Source organism: Capsicum annuum, chromosome 5 (genome assembly GCF_002878395.1).
Source record: "Capsicum annuum cultivar UCD-10X-F1 chromosome 5, UCD10Xv1.1, whole genome shotgun sequence".
Taxonomy (NCBI): Eukaryota; Viridiplantae; Streptophyta; class Magnoliopsida; order Solanales; family Solanaceae; genus Capsicum; species Capsicum annuum.
Window position 1 is genome coordinate 103,463,945 of NC_061115.1, and position 15,550 is coordinate 103,479,494.

Consider the following 15,550-nt stretch of genomic DNA (forward strand, 5'->3'; position numbering starts at 1 on the left):
GTATTTATGAATGTTCATGATTTAGTTGAATTGAAATTCATGTCCATATTGTTGTTGGGTTTTGATTCATGTTTTTAATTACATGTTCCAATGATTGATCCTAGTATGTGATGATTTGCATAATATTAATGATAAACTCTTCAAATCATAAATTTATTTATACAACCATGTTAATTAGATGCATTGATGATGGTATAACCAAAGTATGCTCCCCATATATTTGATTAAATGCCTACGTGAAGAAAAAAGTGTCATTATAGTATGATATATAAAATCCCCATTCCTGTACAAGTTAATGCATGTCAAGTGTTTGATGAAATGTTTTAGTCAATGAATTATGGATATATGTGTAGCCATTGTTGTGCTTTTGAAATTGTTCCATGAATTACTTTTATGCTATCAAGTCCTGGGGGTATTTATACCCAACAATTTAGCTGTGTTCCTAGAACCAGTGTCAGTTTCATGATAATCTCAGTCACGCTATGATCAGCAAAATTCAGTCAGTTACATAACTCAGGAAAACTCAAAAATCTCATGAACTCAATCATTTAACAGGATTGAGTAACATTCCATCAATCTACAAAACTCAATAGACTCAGTCCAGTTCATCTCAGTTGGGAGTAGGATTTATCACTGAGCGAACCTAAGGATGAGGGAACACATAGACAGTAGAAGGTGTGACCCTTAGAAGCAATTCTTGCATTCCAAAACTATGTAGCTAGCATAAGTTGAGACACCAATACTGTCAGATGAGGGCTAATGAGGTCAATCAACCCTGCCAGACAAGGGTCCTCCATTCTCCTTTAGGGACACTGCCAGATGAGGGTCACTCACAACTTATCCTTACTAGTGGTGCGGTATTGAGACCCTTCTAATTGGGGTTACATATTGGACCCCAACTCAGCTATAATAGCTTATTAGGGGCATGTCGGTTAGATGACTATCTCCCACAGTCTCAATCTCAGTCTCAGTAAAAAAACACAAATAGTTCTTCAGATTCAGGACTGTCAAATACAGCCACAGAGTATAGCATGGAACTCAGCTAGTTCCATTAGAATCAAAACTATTAGACACAATCACTCGGTTAATACGAAACTCATGTTATCAGTATTCAGATCCAGTATTATCATGACTTCAATTATAGTACATGTATTCATGCATATATCCTCACGTAGTCATGTTCGTGTTCATGTCAGTCAGTTATAGTTCATGCCTATACACTTTTCCATTTAGCTTACCTCACTTACGTACCAATACATTCTCGCGTACTGATGCATACTTTTCTTTTGCGCTATGGTTTTTTATACCATAGGTTCAAAAGCACGAGCTCTAAAGAATTCTTAGTAGATCAGTTGTTCAGCAGACAGACTAGCAGTGAGTCCTCGTCATTCAAGAATGTTATTATTTGACTATTTCATTCTTTCAGTACTTAGTTTATTTCAGCAGTTGAAGTTAGTTGGGGACATGTCCCATCAACTCCTTATTCAGACAATTTAGAGGCATTCAAACTAGCATGTTCAGATAGTTATTTTAGTTATTTTGGTATTGATATACCGTATCTCCAGATGTTATGTGTTAACAAATTTTTGAACCTTATAGATTTTTAGTATTTTATTCCGCATTTATACAGTATGTTATGTAGTGCTCAATTACAAATATTAGTCATGGGTTAGCTTGTGGTCCTTCGGGGTCATGAGTACCGTATGGCATTTCGGGTACCAAATTTGGGGTGTTACAAACTTGGTATCAGAGCCTCTCCTATGTTGTCCCTGTTGATGTGGACCAGAGTTCGAACTGAGTGTAGAAAAATCCTGGTAAGGCGGGGCAAACCTCAGTCCTAAGTGAAGGAAAATCTTATTCGATGGGGAAAACCTCAGCGAGGATGTTGAGTCCATAAGAGAGGGTGTATGTAACACCATAACTTAGGAAGGAGTCCCACATCAGTAAAACACAGGAGGGATGCTGGGTATATAGGTAAGAAAGACTTACTCCCTAGTGATTCATTTTAAAGTTGTGCGGGCCTGGGCCCAGAGTGGACAATATCACTAGTGGGTTGGGATATGACAGGGTTATCTCGATCCTCTGTGGTTTGGGATACCCATCGTGGCCAGGGCCTCGGGTCAGGTCGTGAAAAAATGGTGTCAGAGTCACTCATGTGTTATCCATGTCGATATGGGTCAGAGTTTAAACTGAGTGTAGGAAAATCTCGATAACGCGGGGTAAACCTTAGTCCTGAGTGTAGGCAAATCCCATTTGGTGGGGAAAACCTCGGCGAGGGCGCTAAGTCCATAAGGGGGTATATGTAATACCCCAAATTAGGAAGGAATCCTACATCGGCAAAACACAGAGTCCATAAGGGGGTGTATGTAACACCCAACTTAGGAAGGAGTCCAACATTGGTGAAACACAGATATGATGCTGGGTATATAAGTAAGCATGTCTTACTCCCTAGTGATGCGTTTTCAAGCGGTGAGGGCTTAGTCCCAAAGCGGACAATATAACTAGTGGGTTGGGGAGTTACAGGGGTTATCTTAGACCTTCTTGGGTCTGGATGCCCATTACGACCAGGGCCTGGGGTTGGGTCATGAGAAGTTCCAACCTTGGTTTCCTTGCCCTTGGGCTCGAAAACCTGTTAGCTAATGATCCAAATACTTTTCCTCCTCCTCTAACACAAACTCATAGACCGTATAGGCTGCACCACATGCCCCTACTTCATTAGCCTGTGTAGAATTTATTGTTGTGAATTGTTTGGCCAACTCACCAATATCAGTCCTTAATAGTGAAATCTCCTAATCTACAGCATCCTCACTTACTCTCTGCTCACCAAAAGTTCTAATGGCATAGATGTCAAAACCTCTCTCAACCTCTAAAGTTTGCGACCCTCAGTTAGTTAATGAGATCTGATCCATAATTCTCAAAGTTATCTTCCATCATAATATCATAAAGTCTCCTCTGGAGATAGTGTTTACCATAGCTCTACATCTGATAGTCAAGGCTCTATAAAATATCACCAACAAGCTTGTCCCTAAAATTTGATCGTTGGGCACCATGCTAAGCTTCTTCTTGAACCTGAACCATGCATAGTACATAGATTTTAATTTTAGGTGCTTGAAATTATAAATCTCGTCCTTTAGATGCAACACTCTCGATGGAGGAATGAATATGTTTAAGAATTTTTTACGGAACTCATTTCATGTAGTGATAAATCCTCTTAAAAGTTTACCCAGCCATAAAGATACTTTTCTAGTAAGCGAAAAGGGAAACAATTTCAATCTAAGTGCTTCCTGATCTACCCCAGGTATGGTATATGAAGTACAGGCCCCATACAATTTTCCATATGCATGGTTGCATCATCAGTAGGCAACCCCACAAACACACCCTTAAAGTATAATAACTGGATCATAGCACTAGAGATATTAAACTTTACAATGGGGCAGGATAGGAGAAATAATGGCTCCAGTCTCTACTAGATCAATGTCTCCCAGATCATTTTCATCATCCTTGTACAGAAATCACATACTGATATGATAATATCACTTAAGATAGCCTTATCTGGCTCTGTTCTAATTTCCACCAAGTGCTTCTCGATTGTCTACTATTTGTCTCTACACAACTAACTCTGTATCTCGAGCTATCCACTGAACTTCTTCTACTTCTCTCCTCTCATTTTTAGCTTAATATAAACTCTCACCAGTCTGTCAATCAACAAGATCCTAAACTCCTTTGGGAGGAGGGGAAGGCACATCATAACAAATCCTTTAGAAGCATCATCTCTTTTCTATTTATCATCCTATTAGGTGTTTGTAGATCCTCTCTGCATTTGAATTCAATGGGATTAAGGGATTGACTCTACTCTGTGTGCTAGGAATATACCATCATATACCCAACTACAAACAAAAACAAAAACAAAAACCATAAACTACAACAACCTCAAATCATAAATCAATACTATATTCCCCGTCAACAGAGCCAAAATTTGATAATGCCCAAGATATACCTTTACTCCGAAGGTTATGAAGTTGCTATCAAATACAGTAATCCAAAAAAAGTTAAGATTCAAATCCCAAAGGAATACATGGAACCATTGCTCTCAGCTGTTGTAATTAACGAGCAGAACTGGAAAAAAATGGGGGATTTTGAGTAGTAATATCGAACCAGTAGAAATATCAACTTCAAGTGTAAGCAATCGTAGGTGAATACTAGGATTCTATCCCTCTTTACTTCTCAACTTCATAGGCTTATAATGATTTGTTGAACCAACCCGATTCCATGCATGCAGAATTTGATAAGTTATGTACCATCTACTGTCTATTGGACGAGCAAATGGATTTTACCCTTAATGTTTTGAGTCTTAGGATGTCACCTTACTAACCCTTATCTTGATCCCAGTTAACTATTACCTTTTAAGTCCTTAGTTATTATATGAAAGCGAACCATCTTACGTAGATAATACCTAGCTGTGTGGATCGACAGCTAACTATCAAATTATTGTTGTCATTATTTTTTTAAGTCACTACTCCTCTTTTTGATTAAGTAGAAATTATTAAGGAGAGATCCTTTAACGTTTTCAACCGCTAAGATAACTATTAAAGTGAAGATAACACAATGCATTCATGGGTATCAGTTCAGAACAACAATAGCACTTCACCCACATCACCAATTTGCTAGGGTTTTCACAACCCTAGCTAAGGATTTTTAGCTGCTCATGCTTGTAAAGTAATCAACAACATTCATGATTGAAAGCATATGTGCAATAACAATAATCACAAGTAAAAACTCAAAACCGTAAATGAATTAATCAACCAAAATCAATATAAGAGAATTCTAAGACCAGAAAAAAATCTCAAAATTAAAATACATTTTTAAATATTAAGAGTGTCTAAGTTCTACTAAAAATACATAAGGGGTATTTATAGTACATGAGGAAACCCTAAAATCAAAGCCCGGATGAAAAAGGATAAAAAAAGTATCGGTGACCAGATGTGGTATCCACATATGGCCTGGCCTTAGGTGCATGTGGCACATGCGACCTGAGGCTTGGCACATGTGGCCACTTCATGTGCTCAGACAAAAAATCCAGCAACTCTACATTCAAATTTTAGGCTTCTGACACATGCTTTGCCAATATGTTCTCCACATGTGTTACATACGGTCTATATATTGACATAGGTAGGTGACAAAAGTTCTTTTTCAGCTCTTTCACTCCCTGGATTCTCTATATCTTTAATTCCAACACTTACCTTAGTCTCATTAGACCATATGTGTGACATATGGTCCATATGTAGACATGGTAGGTGCTAGGCCTTCCAACACTTGCAACCAATGTTCAAATCCTTAACCTTCATCATATGCTTTGGTCACATACAATCTCGCAAGTGTCACTAATACCCAATATTGATCAAATAAGCAGTAAAAAACACCATTTTTCATTTTGTTCATGAACTTAGCATCCAAAACCTATTTTTCTACAAATCATACCCAAAATGCATCATATCTAACAAATAACCTAAGAAAATTTCATTTTAAGCATCGAAAGTTCTATATTTCTATAGCACATCAACGATAGGATGAAATAATTGCTATGACTATAGAGTTTGATCACCCTAGATTATAAGAATGTTGATCATAGTTGATGCTAAGGATCATTTGATATAAGGTTTATTATTTGACTTAGTGAATTGAATCATTGTTTCCCAGATTATAGTATTACTATATGCTAATTATATACTATTGGGCCCGAGGTCATGGTTACGATACCAGTTGGACTCCAGTGAGTATTCTATCCTTATAAAAGATGTGGCTTTAGTCTATAGACTCCTAGGCGATTATGGTTGTATTGTTTGGATACTAGTGGTGGAATGTACAGACTTTGGTACATTCATGCTCACTTAGTGGTACGACTCCAACCAAAACTATGATTTTACTATTATTTTTTAAACAGGAATTTATTTCTTTTTTCCACTTTTAAAATAGATTTTTTTTATAATAGGAATCGTAATACCTTAACTGATGATTAATGAACTTTTGGTAAAAAAGATGATATTTTAAAATTTAGACCAAGTTTGATTTCAATCCATGATTTATCTACTCTTTTACCACTACTATTTAATTTAGTGGAGAGAGATTTCGATCCTTTCTACTCTATGATACTAATTTTGTCCCAAAGTTGATCTCGAGCAATGGATTTACAGACTTACACTTTTTAGACACATTTTGAGTTCATGCACTTATTATATATACATCTCTCCTATATTGGATGAAGTATATTGATGATGATTATTAGACATCTTGGATCAGGACTAGGTAGTGTATATGGATATTCCTGAATCCCCCAGGGGCACCTTCTTTTGTGAGCCATCGTACTGGAGAATAGAGGTCACCGTAGGTCCTGCATTTATGAGTTACAGGCTATAGGCTATGGTTGTTATTTTCTAAGTGTTAATTGAACATTTCGAGTTTATACGGACCCAATTAGGTATTGTTTGTCTGAACTACTCGATTACTTAATTATTATATTATAGTTAGTTCGTGGCAGGCTTATTATAGACTGGTACTAAGGTTTGAGGTATGATTTTGAACCCTTTTTCTTTTTACAGTATATTACATTATGGCTGGTTATCTCATGGTTAGAAATTATGACTAGGGACCCGAATTATGCTAGCATTAGCTTCCTACATAGTTAGGATCCCTTAGAGAGGTTAGGTTGACTACCTTAGGTTGTACCTTTAAGTTAGTCTTATATGCCTATATGTATATTTATATGTGGTATTATCGTACATCCCTGTTTCTCTTGATCATTCACATTGTATGTTTATTCCTTGGCCTTGTATATTATTATATATCATTCTTTCACTCTTTATTAGTTATTGGCTAGTGATATATGACATTCTACATTAGACCCATATTACTAGTATGACAGGATAGTTTATCCTTATTGCCTCATTAGCCTTAGTATTTTTATCTTCCTGGATAGTTGCTTGTAATTTATATTCCTAATTTACATGTTATTTATGATTGCATTATCTTTGAAGCTCAGTCGGTAGTTATCTATTGAGTACGACATGTTTGGTACTCATGGTACACTTACCGTAGCCGGCAGATCATAGTACGAATTCTCACTGTTGATATGTGAGTTCCTGACATTCAGAGTTTTACTACACTCCCTCTTATTGATTAGACTGATCTCTACGTTTAATTCAGAGATGAGTTGTACATGCATATTTATACAACATTTTACTTGTACACTTATTATATTAGAAGCTCGGGTATAATCTTCACAAATTTTTGGGGTTGTTTTATATATATTAGCCCTTTATTATATTTATATCATTATTTCTTTTCATTTCTATTGATAGTTCGTTACTATCAATTCTGGATGATGAATTGGCTTACCTACTAGTGGGAATAGTAGGTGCCATCCTGAGAAATTAGATCGTAAGTTTGATTTGTAGTTTACAAGACAACATATTTGATGCATTGTACTCATATGTGAAAAAATTAGAAATAAATTCTTTTGTAGTTTTGATTCTGATTATTATTAGTTTTAAGATGGGTAGGTGATTGCTGGGAAATAATTTTACATATCAAAAATAAGTTAATATTATTACAAGTAATTATATGTGAATGTCGTGCGATAGGGTCCACTATTGCTACTGTAGCAATACAACCTCTCCAAGTATCTTTTGTCTATAAAATGAAGGCATCACTGCAATGAACAAACCACAAAGGAAAAAAAAGCTATTACATATTTTCTCTCGTTCTAACAACTCTCTCTCTCTCTCATCTATCTTTTTTTCAACTCTCTTTAAGTATCTTTTTGTTATTTAATTTTAGTATATTGCTTTTATTTTTGAATACATTACCAGCATAAAACTTTTTTCAAATATATTTTTCACTATCAGTTTTACATTCATTTTCTCTTCCTTCTTGTTACTAAAATTTTAATTTCTTATTTCAGAGTAAAATATTGTTATGGTGTGCCTCGATTTATTTTTACGAGCAAATTTACCTTAATAAAGGAACGACATTATCTGATAGTTAAAGTTCCATGTTCTTTTGTACATTAAGCCTTGATTCTTATTTAAAGGGCATGCACTAGTTTTAGTAATAATGTTATATTTTTTAACTAAATTATTATATGATATTATTTTAACTATATATTTGTGTGTACTCCTGTCCAGTACTACATATATAATCTAAAATAATATAAATTTCATTGACAATCGAATCAACAGCTACATGAAAAAATATAATATTTATGTAGGCCAGTTAATGGGGTCAGGCCGGGTCAACCCAAAATTGGCCCATCACATTTAAATGGGTTGTGGGCTGGTTCGATTCTAAGCCTGATTTAACGGGTCAGTCCGGTTCGGGTCCAATTGTAAATTTTCAAGAAACAACCCGGGACTGGCTTATTAGCCCTAACATGGGTCGAACCCACCTAAACCTAATCATAATCGGTTCAAAATTTGGCCAAAATTGGTCAAAACAAAAAAAAAAATAAAAGTTCTTTCTCCAATATACACTATATATACCCACATATATACATTTTAAATACGTTAAACAATATTTATACACTATATATATATATAGTATATATTACATTAGAATTTAAAAAACATATACACATATACACAATTACACATTAATCATGTATACGATTATACGTTAGTTAAATATATATACTACTTTAAATAAAACATATAGTACAAGATATATACTACAATATATATACTAATTTATAAAATAAATACATATGTATACGTTAAATATATACTACTTTAGAATCTATAGAAAATATATACACATATATACGTATCATTCAATATATGTACTGCTTTAAATAAAACATATACTACAATATATATATATATGTACTAATTTATAAAACATATACATATGTATAAGTTAAATATATACTACTTTAGAGTCTATATAAAATACATACACATATATACGTATCATTCAATGTATGTACTACTTTAAATAAAGCATATACTACAAGATATGTACTACAATAGTACAATATATATACTACAATATATACACACACTATATATATAGTTATATACTATTTTATACAAGATATACATGTGTATACGTTAAATATACACTACTTTAGAGTCTATAAAAAATATATACACATATATACGTACCATTCAATATATGTACTACTTTAAATAAAATATATACTACAAGATATATACTATAATATATATATATATAAACTAATTTATAAAACGTATACACGTGTATACGTTAAATATATACTACTTTAGAGTCTATTGAAAATATATACACATATATCACCACAAAAAATGTGTTAAATTGCGGGAGTTTATTTGTGGGGGTTATTTTAACCCCCGCAAAATAATATGAAATGCGGGGGTTTAAAATTTGCTGCTAAAATTTACAAACTTGCGGGGGTTTAAAACCCCCGCTATCAATAAAAAATATGCTTTATCCCATAAAGAAAAAAATTCCCTCTTTATTTTATTTGGCCAAAATTTTCCCTCTTTCATTCCCCCAAATCTCCCTCTCTCTCATTTCCCTAAAATTTGTCACTCTCTCGTCCCTCCTCCCTCCCTTCCAAAACCAAATTGACTCCATCGACCGGCTATTGATACTCCAGCCAGACCAACTCTTAGGTCAAACCAACTCTCATTTCCATTTTCATTATGATTTTGTTCCTTGTTTGGTAATCTTGAAAACAAAAATTTGTTATTTGAATTGAAAGTTTTCCTAATTAAGGTTGATTTATCTTTGGATTAATCAAAATTATGTCTATGTTTCATTTGAGGATGTGGTTTGATTGTATTTTTTTTCATTGTGAATTTTGTAGGGGTTGGTAATCTTGAAAAAAATATTCGATTTGTAGCTGAGTTGTATTGAGAGTTTTCTTGAATTAAGGTTAGTTTATCTTTGCATTAAATGAAATTCTATTTGTGTTATAATTATTTCTGTTTGCAGAACTTAGATTTTTTTTTCTCGTGACTCTTTAGCCTAAAATGTTTGTTTATATGCCAGTGAAATATTGTCAAATGAGAGGAGCAATGCAACCTTTTTTTCCTATCTACTCGTACTTTGATCTTACTTCAAAGCTTCCTATCTCACGTAGTACTAATGGTTGTTTTACTTAGTCTTAACAACATGCACTATGTTCTTTTTACTGCTTAATTATCAATTACTATGGATAAGGAATTATAAATCATTGTATCACAGAGCTATGGACAAAGATCTATTTCTACAAGCTCAATTTGCCTGCCTTTTTGCTAGTGTTTCCCTTTCCTGATAAAAAAGTGAAACGACCATTTCTTGGTATTTTATTGAACTTGGATAATAATACTTTTTGTTTACGCTGAAGCTTATTATCGAGATAATGTGATGTATCTGGAAGGGTGAAACAAGATTGGTTGGAATTTCTAAGAGTACAAGTGAAAGTAGTTAATCTTTGAAAATCAACAAACCCCATTTCGTTTTTCAAGTTCTTTGAGTGTAGTTCTTTTTTTTTTCCTAATTCAATTTTGCAGAAAAAAAAAACTGAAATAATCATCTTACTTTTCCAAGTTTCTTTACTCCACAGGTTGAAACATCATATTTTTTTTGCTTTATACCTTGGTGCAAAAAGCAAAATGAATAGATCATTCTATATATGCTTTATCTATTAGAGAGCCAATTATGGAAATGACCTTTGTACCTCCACGTGGTACGGATAAAGGTCTGCATACGCTCTACCCTCCCATACTCTATTTTGTGGTATGTCAGTGAGTAAATTGTCTACCTATTTGATCTCAAATCTACCCATTCAGAAATATCACAAGTTGAATTTGTTGTGTTAAACTTATGATGAACCTATGTATGTATCTACTACTGTAGGTATTTATTTAGTACTAGATTAAGTGTATTGATCTAGTGGTTAGAATATATTAGGGTATGATACTGGGGTAGATCTTATCATCATAGATATGGCAAATTTTAATATGATTTAGGGTATTGATTGTAAGATTATCACTTGTTGATTATCTCACATGTAATGGTATTCTATTTGCAATATGTATTTACATTTGTTTATCATGTAGGGAGGAGTTTGAGAAATTGAAGATTTTGCTTCCAGACTACCAGTTGAGAGTTGGAAGTATTGCAAACTACATACGGTAAATCGCCCACTAGCTCTCATGTTGGTATTTTTATTCAAAATATAGGATTGTTGGTATTTTATGCATTCAAAAGGGAGATATAATATGTAGCCTGAAAAGGCATAGGATACTATCAGTTGTAGTTTTAGACTGAAAGTGGATGGTTTCTGCTCACTTGTTTTCCCTGCTGTAAATTTTGTTATATTCAAGCATACTAGTTAACTACAAAATTTATTGAAAATCAAGGCTCTGGTATAATTTATCTTATTCTTTGATTATGACCAATATGAAATGCTTTTCTGAGAAAATCAATGTTATTTTTATTTGTTGTAGTATTTGTTGCTGAATATTTGGTAAATAGCCAAAATGGCATAGTTACTGAATCTTGTATCCAAGTGCTTAGTATTAGAAGAAATGCCTTGTCATTGTTTGTAGATTGTTGCATTCTCATCAGTGTTTAAAGGAGCTAACTATAATCAAAGATCCCTTTCTTGCAGTTGTTTGCATAATTGTATGATAGGCCTGTTCATTTTCTTGTTGCATAAGGTTGCATTTTTCTGGTTTTATGTGGCAGGGCTTAGTGTTATAGTCATTCTGCTCAACCCACCCTAGTTCTTGCTTCCCTAACCTATATATATTTGAATATGAACCCAGTTATTACTGTTTTACTAACTTCGAAGTATGTTTTGAGATTGAAGGCATGAATTTTATGGTCTTAGAGATGTTGGCTGAGATCACATTGGATATTCTAACAATCGTTTCAAGAATATTGAAAATAATTTTCCAGTCAACCTTTTCTATATCGTGTCTTGTTAATGATAGTCAGTGATATTTTGGGCTTTCATTTACGAATTTCTCCTTTATGAAATCTTATTGGTGATATTTTGCATATTCATTTAATTCTTCAATAAGGTAGATTCAGTGGGAAAGAATATACAACATTAATCTTAACAAGAAAACAATGTTAAGGTTCTTAACAAGCAAACCAGATTCTTTACCGGATTCTATTAAATATAGGTTCACTATTATTCTTTACCTGTATTTATTTTGCAATTATTCTTTACCTATTATTTTGCAATTGTTCTTTACCAGTATTGATCTTTAAATACAGGTTTACTATTGTTCTATACCTATATTTATTTTGTTACCTGTATTTTGTATTTTGTTACCTATTAAATACAGGTTCACTATTCTGTTATTTTGTTAAATACAGGTTCACTATTGTTCTTTACCTGTATTTATTTTGCAATTATTCTTTACCTGTTATTTTGCAATTGTTCTTAACAAGAAAACTTGCTAGGCTTGCCTTGTGCATGAATCTTGAATCTATTGATGTTAACTTCCCAGATGTCATCTTACTAAACACTATATTGTTTACTACAGATATGCCAAGGGTCAAGCGATTGCAGAAAAAACAAAAACTAGGTTCGTCGGTATCTACATCACAAGTTACTGAATAAGCACCTTCTTTTCTGGACAAAACAAATATGTCTCCGCCAATTCAACATGCACCGCAACCATCTCGACCAGGTTATTCAACATCCCATCCAGCTCCTATAGATCAGGACACTCCACATCTGGGATCGACAGTTTTCCCTGAATCACAACTATTTCCAACAGATCAGTTGACATCATATCCATCTCTAGTTGGTCAGGTTTCATCACAGTCATCTCTTGTTGTTCAGGACTCATCACTTCTATCTCCTGTTGGTTGGGACTCATCACATCCATCTCTTGTTCGTCGAAACTCATCACAGCCGTTTTCTATTGGTTAAGACTCATCACAGCCATCTCGATCAGTTCACTCTACATCACATCTGGGTCTGACAAACCAGGACTCATTATAGTGATCTCGATCAATTTATTCTATATCACATTCGACTCCAACAAATCAGGACTCAACACAACCAGCTCTACCATATGAGGCTACACCCCAAAAACGTTCTAGACGTGAATTGAATACATAATGGGTCATAGACGCAATAGGTAAATACTTCAGACTATCAATACATATTCAATCGACCTTTTCTAAGCCAATGTAATGTCTCTCATAGCTTCACCCAATCTCTTTTCTTATAATAGATTTAAGAAATAATGTCAAGAAAATCAAAGTGGAAGCTAAGGAAGTACTGAATTTAACAGGTAAAGGACGTATCATGATTAAATTTGACACTTATGAAAAAATATTTGGGGAAGAACGCAGCCTACTTTCGTGCTTTTATGGAATATCAGCATGTTATTACTTTTTTTTCCAATCAATTTTGAGAAATGGTCGAGCTTACCTATGACACATTTCAACCGCGTCTTCGAGCATATTATAAAGGTATAAGCTCTAAATTCTGATGACTATACCACTGATTAGTTTTTTCTTTGAATTTTATATTTACATGTAGTAGAAAAGCTAACCAATATTTTCATTTTGAAGTCCAAATTCTTCTTTGACACAGTCGAATCAATTGCTCGACGACATATTTCTTTATCTATTGGAAAAAAATGGGCTGCAAATAAGCTTAATATGTGGAATGAAATTGATGATCCACTTAAAAGTAGAGCTCAAATTATGAATAAGGTACCGAATAGGATCCCACTGGATCAATAGATTTCTTTCATTATACAATTTTAAAGAAGCAACAAAGGTATTTATGTATATGAATTTCTTTATAGTTGTATAATTATTTTTTTTCTAATTGAGGTATAAATATATTTTTGCAAGAAAATGCATCAAATGAACCGTGAAAATTGAAAGAAACACACAATTCCGCACACCGGTGGCTCCAAAGCCAATGCTACCAGAAGGGCTGAAATGGTGAGTGAATTAAGCTTGAATGTATTATTCCTAAATACTAAATTATTTTGATTATTTTTTTTAATTTATAGATGGTCGATACTTGACAATGGCCTAGACGAGCACAAATGTACATTGCTACTCATAAGAATCAAGATGGAGTATATATTAATGAAGCGGCAAAAGAAATATGTGTGAGTTATACTTATGTGTTATAGACTCTTTGCGAGTAATCAACCACGGTATGCCAAATAAATTTCTATTTTTAATTTATTTTGACAACAAATTTTCTATATGTAGGAAAAAATTGAGTCAGCTTTGAGCCAAAACGCCACAGATGAGTCTCAAGTTTTGCCAAATGATGCCGTTGGTAAGGTGCTAGGGCAAGAGCACTCTGGAAGGGTAAGATGCTTGGGATTAGGAGTTGTTCCTAGTAGCGTTTTCAAACAAGATAGACCTCATTTTGATGGTACAAGTGCTTTAAGTAGTGGAGGTTCTTGTGTGTTCCAATGTCGAGAAAACTTTGCCCAAATGATAAATTCTCACAATCAGATAATGAGTGCTTTGAAGTCATATATGATAATGAAAGAAGGAACGATACTGGAACAATTTGTAGGGGTCTTTAATTCTCCTTCAATGGTTTCTCCCACAGCGGTAAGTACAGTTTTCTTTACTTTTTTTTTCAATTGAATCGGTTGTGAAAATTTTCTCTAATTTTATGTTGTTTTTGAACTAGTTTGCTGCAACTTTTCTTGATCAGATTGGAAGTTTTTCTTGTGTTGTTTTCTGGGTTGTTGTGTTTTGTATCCGTTGCTATAGCAGAGTGATTGTTGTGTGCTCAATTATCCTTCAAAGCATATTTGGACTTCTGTATCATGGATGTATGTTTTCAAGCCTACAGTCTACTGACATCAATGTTATTTATGCTTCTTGACTTCCCCACCTACAGTCAACTGCCCAGTGGTTAAAAGAGCTAAAAGGTTTAGGATGTATATAGATTCAAAAATTGGTTGAGGTAAGGTGGTTTAGCATATATATTGTGCAGACGGGGAATTAGATGAAGTTCAAGATTTCCTTTTTTCTTTACCTGGCACTTTTTTCCTTAAATTACAAGTAAATTACAAGCCTTGAAGGACCAGTCTTCCCAGGTTGCTTGTTCTGTGGCAGTTAGAGGGGTTTGTTGCAATACTTGGGAAGTGATAATCTGACTAAAGGTACTCCACCTGAGTCTTGCCAAAAATGCTTTTGTTTTTTGGCAAAAAGCTTGTGTTGTAGCAGAACATTAAATATCTTATTGAGTTGTTCTAGGTAATCTGGTAGGATCTTGCTTTACACCAATATATCATCAATAAATACAAGTATGAACTTTCTTAAGTAGGGACCAAACAGTGAGTTCATCAAATAAACAACGATTATACCTATAGCGCTTGATTGAGATTAGATTAGACCCTGGGGCATTAGGAATAACATGATCTAATTGTCTTAAAGGTGGTAGTGATTTGGGCTCCTCAAATATAACTTCATAAGTCTTCAGAATTTTTTGCACTTCAGTTGGTATTTCTTCTGACCCAATCACCTATTCGTTGTCCAGTTGAAAAATTAACCAGTAGTGCTTGTGTCTTTCTAAAAA

General features: G+C 33.9%; 1 long non-coding RNA gene across 4 annotated transcripts; it reads left to right on the plus strand.

Annotated features, from left to right (window-relative positions):
- The first annotated feature begins 9,234 nt into the window (after window positions 1–9,234).
- On the plus strand, window positions 9,235–14,115 carry LOC107872471. Of its 4 annotated transcripts, none has more exons than XR_007055833.1 (7): window positions 9,235–9,647; window positions 9,842–9,909; window positions 11,079–11,153; window positions 12,519–13,458; window positions 13,561–13,704; window positions 13,849–13,941; window positions 14,013–14,115. It is a non-coding gene; the product is annotated as an uncharacterized LOC107872471 (long non-coding RNA). The 4 variants fall into 4 exon arrangements; XR_007055832.1 differs by having other exon boundaries at window positions 12,519–13,121; window positions 13,218–13,704; XR_001674867.2 differs by having other exon boundaries at window positions 12,519–12,665; window positions 12,821–13,704.
- The last annotated feature ends 1,435 nt before the right edge of the window (window positions 14,116–15,550 follow it).